Below are 6,328 nucleotides of genomic sequence, written 5' to 3'. Positions count from 1 at the left end.
AACAAACACAACTACAAACACCACAAATAAACCATACCCTCATCAAAATTGCTTAACCGTTAAATGATCGCATTACCGCCCCTGTCAGTGGAACAAGAGTTCATTGGAGCTCGAGTCAGCCAGAAGTTAAACTAGTTAGCATGGCCATAGCCTCAAACTGTTCCCATAATTTAATAATAATTCCTAAATTATAATATTTAACCATCAGAGCATGCACCAACTTTAAAAAATTTAAGAGTAACGAAAACACACAAACATAATCAATTTCAAGTACTCAACGACCGGATACCAACATCACTTGTAAACGAAAGAACCAAGTCGGAGCAACACTGCTAGCTCTTAAGAGGAACGATAAAGTCATTTAACGACAACTAACAGACATAGCTCGCCTTTACAAGGTTTAGAAGTATGTCTTCATTTAGTCTAATAATGAAAGTATCATTGTACAAACTAGGAAGAATAACACGATGAAACTGAAATAATACAATAAAGTATATAAATGCTGTGTAATATTCTTCGAAATGTAAACACGAAATAAATAAAAACATACGAACTGTCAATTATATATGAGCTGAAGCGTCAGACAAAATATGTTCTTAAAGATAACTATCAAGCTTCAAGAAAACCATTCGCGGAATGCAACGCTCACCTCGATCGAAAATGGTATTGGGAAGTATTATAATATCGGGAAAAGTAAAGATTACTTGAAGCTTAAGTCAAACTATGTCATTGCTTTAAAGTAGGATAATAACAGAACCACTTATAGAATTGAAAACACAATATCATAAGTGTTATAAATGGTTGTCAATTAATGTCGTCGCAAGGAGTTGAGATCAACATTAAATTTATTTTCAAGGGAATATTTTTCAAATACTAGAAGAAAAAAGTACCATTATACTATCGATTCAAATAAGTATTTAAAGCTGCACTCTCACAGATTTACCATTTTTACAACTTTTTTTTATTTTTCGTCTTGGAAAGAGCCAAATTTTGCGTCAATATCTGCAAACCAATGATATAAGATTGCTGACAAAATATCAGATCGTAGATTTTCATATTTCCGTTCGAAAATTAATGTTTTATAGCCTAAACCGTTACTAACGGTTTAAGAAAAACGCATAAAACATCATTTTTGAACTTAAATACAAATATCTGCGATCTAATGTTTTGTCAGCAGTCTTATTTAACTGTTTGCCATGGATTTTCGCTCGTTCCAAGACAAATAATAAAAAGTTGTCCAAACGTTCAATCTGGGAGAGTGCAGCTTAAAGGTCATTAGGTTGATTAGTAAGTCTTTTTGGAGCAAGTATTTTAATAGTATGTAGCGATTTGAGAAAAGACAAATGCCAAAGGAATCCGGATGAGTAAAAGCATAAACATTCAGAGATTAAACACTGTAATTGTATTTAGAGTGTATGTAGTAATGCTTATAAAAGAACCTAGAAAAAATCCTAACATCCTCAATTTCTTATACCGAAATCCTTGTTTAAAAGTTTTTAAGTTCATTTTCCGCTTTGAAAGTTAGTACTTCAGTGTCTCATTTCGGAATTATCAACAACATGCAATGGTTGACATAATAAAAACAATTGCCATTACTAACACAGTTTGGGACACACATCGATCTATTGGTTGGTTGTTTAGCAGAATCTGAAATGGAGTGTGGTGAATGCAGATTCTGAAACACTCTGACGTCTGTCTCTTGATCCGAACTATTTCATCGTATTCAAAGAACTTGTCGATTTGCTTGATATAGACTGTATCTGTGCTTCCATAAACGATATCAAGCTCATCATTACCACAGAACTCGAGGAGAAAACAAAAGAACGTCTCAAAAAGGGCTACGGCTCCAAATGTACTGTTTTGGTTTGGGAATACGTTAACCCAATGTCCACGATCTAGGGCATACCGCTGGTTGTAGCCTATGCGTGGTGCAGGTCCAGGCAGAATTTCAGCCGTACATGCTCGTGAAGTATTACCAAGATATACTGTGATATCGTTAGCAAGAACACTTTGTAATCGTAATATGATCTCACCATCCGTTCGATATGTTTTATTGTTTACTATATTAACAGCTAAGTGTTTAATCTCAAATGAAACATTTCGTCCTGTTAAGGTGCTTTCGTTTTCTGGTTGCAAAATCGGTATCTCCAAAGCACTATGGTACGCATTTAAAACTGTGCATTCTTTCAAATGTGGTAATACTATATCTTTTGAAATATACTGTTCAGTTGGAACAGTAAGCCAAATTAGTTCTTTGAGTGTCAGTTTCAAAAATAATGTAGATCCATTTCCTTCTATTGAACTCGTCTGGAAGGAGCAATCCTGATCTGTTGAATAGGTCCTTGCAGTTGGACAAAAGACTGGTCTACAATCGGTTTCTTAAAATTCAACAGTATATTTCAATGATGTTTAATGCAAATGGCAGACGTTATTTAATAATACATGCATCTGAGAGCTTATTTTACATCGAGATTCAGACAAGTACTGCTTACCAAAAGATCGATCGCAACATAAAGCACAACAAACATACTAAGTATGAAATTGGCAGTTTCGGTATGAGTAAGACAGTCCATTGACAGTAATGCGAGGCCTTGCCATTGAACTGTTCCCATGAAGACAGGCGGTCAGAGAAGCTTTTGTAGACACATAGTTTTTCTTCATTTTTGTTAGTGTCTCAGGTGAGAAAGAAAAAGAAAACATTGGAAAATACAACCTAGTCTCATCATTGTCAATCAACGTTTGACAGTTTGATTCTTCATCCATGAAATACATATCGGGGCATAAAAAGCAGAACACATTTTTATACACACGTCCAATGACGGAAATATATGGCGAAAAGAAAGTGCTTTTGCAGAGACGTTCCCAATGTCCAAAAATAATATTGTGTGTATATTTTGAATATGTAAACATAAAAGAAAAACATGTGTCAAACGTCTGATTAAAACAACGTTTCCTAGAGATTTTATAACGATATTTATTTGGCGCATTTGAATGAATATTGCAATTTTCAACGACTTTTGTGTTGATGTTTTCCAAGAGTTTACCTATAAGAGATGGAAAATGTCCAATGCCATAAAAAAATTCTCGGCATTCGGTCGATGCTTCAAAGTGTTTAATGGCATTTTTTGATGTATCAACACCATTGCATTCTGCGCATTTAGCGTTTAGATATATTATATTCATTGTTTCGTAATAAACCGGATAAAGACTACCTAAGAGGACTGTGTCATTGAATCCAAAACAAGATTTAGTATTTGAATCATCTTTGCATGAGATAACCATAGAGTACGCAGGTGTTGAATCCCAAAATGCGGATGTCAGCACACAAGTTTCGTCAGCTCTTTCTTCTCTGTCCGTAAAGCAACAATCTCTATTTACCCCACAGTCTTCATCACAAGAGCAATCTGGAAATAAATAAAGATTCCACTATTGAACTGTTGCGCGAGCAGACGTTTCTTGCAGTTTCGTGTCACTTTATGGCAAGATATGAGTACCACAGTAGCCTTAAAAACATTACATACCATGGAAACCGCCATGTGTAGTTCACGGTAACATTTGTTACAACAGACGTACAAAACAACATTATAAGCATATCGGCAATCACATGGCAAACAAGATATATTAGGCAATCTTAGTACATATATGGTACAGTTACGTAATAATACGTGACAACCAAATGTGATTACAAAATAGAAAATACAAAATCCTCAAGATGGGGAGTAGACACCAAGTACCGACTACCACAATTTAAGGTAAATTCTTATAATAGACTTTCCAAAAAAAAATGTACTAATTTCTGTATAGAACGCTTTTAATACACATGTGTGAATATATTTATCCTCGGTGCATCAGTTGAATGGGAGAGGGTTTAACAAAGCAGGAGCAGTTGTTGTCTTTTTGTCTATGTTTGTAAGACGGTGTCTCTTTAAGACAAAGTAGATAAGGATGGACTCATGGATAAGAGGCGGTCGACATGTGTACTCGGATTAGTGCCAAATGGTTAAGAGAATACTAATTAATAATTAGTCAATAATTAGAACGCAACGTATCGCATTTGATGCTTCGCAAATTTTGACAGGTGAACAAGCAGTTTTTTGTTGCGCGTATTAAGTAGTTCTGTTCGTGTGTTCCCAATCATATAGTGTAGTTTATATTTTATTGACGCATCATGGTTATTTCAATCTGCTTACAGTTTTCACAGTTGGTGATTTTAATACGTTTATTCATCATGCACCTCTGTCGTTTTCATTCAATAAAATCATTGCAGCTGGATCCTAGCGATAGAGACAATGGATTTTACAAAATACAGGGGTTCTTATCTTAGAGATATTACACAAATTGTTAATATAGCCTGGTACATGATCTTAATACTGAGAATAGCGGGGAGGGGAATGTTGATAGATTGACATCGCTTTTTACAACTTTTTTAAGTGATCACGGACATAAGTATGTACGTAAAGTTTCTAAAAAAGAACTGTCATGTTCCAGGATGGAAATAGGAAACAGAATTAGTTTGACGATATGTGTCAACATAAATATGATATATATAAGCATGCAGTGGGTCAATTTAATCTCACTTATCATGATTTTGAACATCTTTGTATAACGCGAAGAAAGACTACAATTTGTGTCAGTGTCAGAGGCCTAAAAAATATTTAATTATGAACGAAGTCGTCAAATGAATGATCTAAGTCCCATAGAGAATTTTGGAAAATATTAAAACCATCGAAAATGGAAGATGGTGCTGATAATATCACTAACGATGAATTTCGGTCCTTTTTAGTAACCTCATGTCAGGTGTTGATTCTAGTGATAATGATGACTTTGTTAGTAAGTTTGATGCAGATTTAGAACACATTGTTACGTTTGATTAATTCGATACACTTATCTCTTATGATGAAAGTAAGAAAGCAATTGGGAAATTTAGTTCAAATAAGGCAGTCTCTATAATAATGTTTAATACGAGTATTTTGAGGTATCAGTTCCACTAATTATTGGACCATTGAATTCATTTTTAATCATATATTGGACACTAAGTCATTTCCAAGTTTTGGGGCGTCTTTTGTTATTATCCCAATCCATAAAAACAGTTGTACTGTTGTTTTATTGTTGATTTTATTGATAGATGACATTAAGTTTCATGTCGTCCTTAAATACCCAGTATATGAGGACGTTAGACGTCAATATATTCCGAGGTACTACTACACTCACACGAGTTTGATGAAATATGTTGTTTTAATGCAAAGCCGTAATCTAGAATGTTAAAACAGTCATTATATAACCATCCTTTTCAAAAAGCGCCCATCAACAGGTACTTGGCGTATACAATGATTGTGTATTTTATCTTCTTTTTTTTTTAATTATAAATTATGTGTACAACGTCACAGGGATGTTTAAGCAGTCCTTGTATTACCAACGTTTTGAAAAGGGCCCCACCCCAACAACGGGTACACGACGTACACACTGAGCGTGTTTTTTTTATTTTATTCTTGAATGTATCATTTGTATTTTCTGCGTACCCGGGATGTTAAGCAGTCATTGTAGAAAGGGGCTCCAACAACAGGTACACGGGTATACAATGCTCAGGCTTTTTTACATGTTTGCATTTGTTGTTTCATTAGTGTTGTGAACCTACTCAGACCCTATTTCTAACAGAACATTTTAATTTGACGAAATACAAACAGTGCTTCCCTTACCTTCTTTGTAATATCAGGTTGGGGAAACTGCATTGAATGACTAGGATTTTTAGTTTCTGAAATTCAATTTCGGGTTTTGTGGTTATTCCTTATATGATAGGCATTTGAGGAAAATGTTGTGGAATGTTTTTGTTATCGCATTGGTTACAGCAGTCAGTTCCTAGACGAAGAGTGTAAACTTTATCTTTTAGTGTATCTGTACTGTATGTTTTGATTGAAGTGTTAATATCCGAATTCTGCTTACTGGTGCAGCCTTTTTAGTGCAAAGTCTTTCGCCGCATATTCACAAGTTGAATAGAAAGATAGCCTAAAATCAAATTTTAACCAACATTCAAAAAGGGATTTTTGTTTAGAAAAGACCACTATCCCGGTCCCAGCCAAATGGAGAGTATGGTCTTTGCTTCCATCCGTGGGTTGTAATATTTGCTATTTATATGTTCATTTACTACTCGGTGGTTTATGTTAGGGTCAACCTTCCTGTCTATTACTTGTTTAGCATAAGTGTGTATTTACATTTTACTGACGGTTCCAAGGCGGTACCTAACAATCCTTGATAAACATACCTAGTTTTTTTTTATATGAAGTATGTATGCACTGCGCTGTGTGTAGAGTTTTGTGCTGTTCTTCAATGT

Source organism: Mya arenaria, chromosome 6, assembly GCF_026914265.1.
Source record: "Mya arenaria isolate MELC-2E11 chromosome 6, ASM2691426v1".
Lineage (NCBI taxonomy): Eukaryota > Metazoa > Mollusca > Bivalvia > Myida > Myidae > Mya > Mya arenaria.
The sequence above is the reverse complement of the archived record's forward strand: the minus strand, read 5'-3'. Positions refer to the sequence as shown.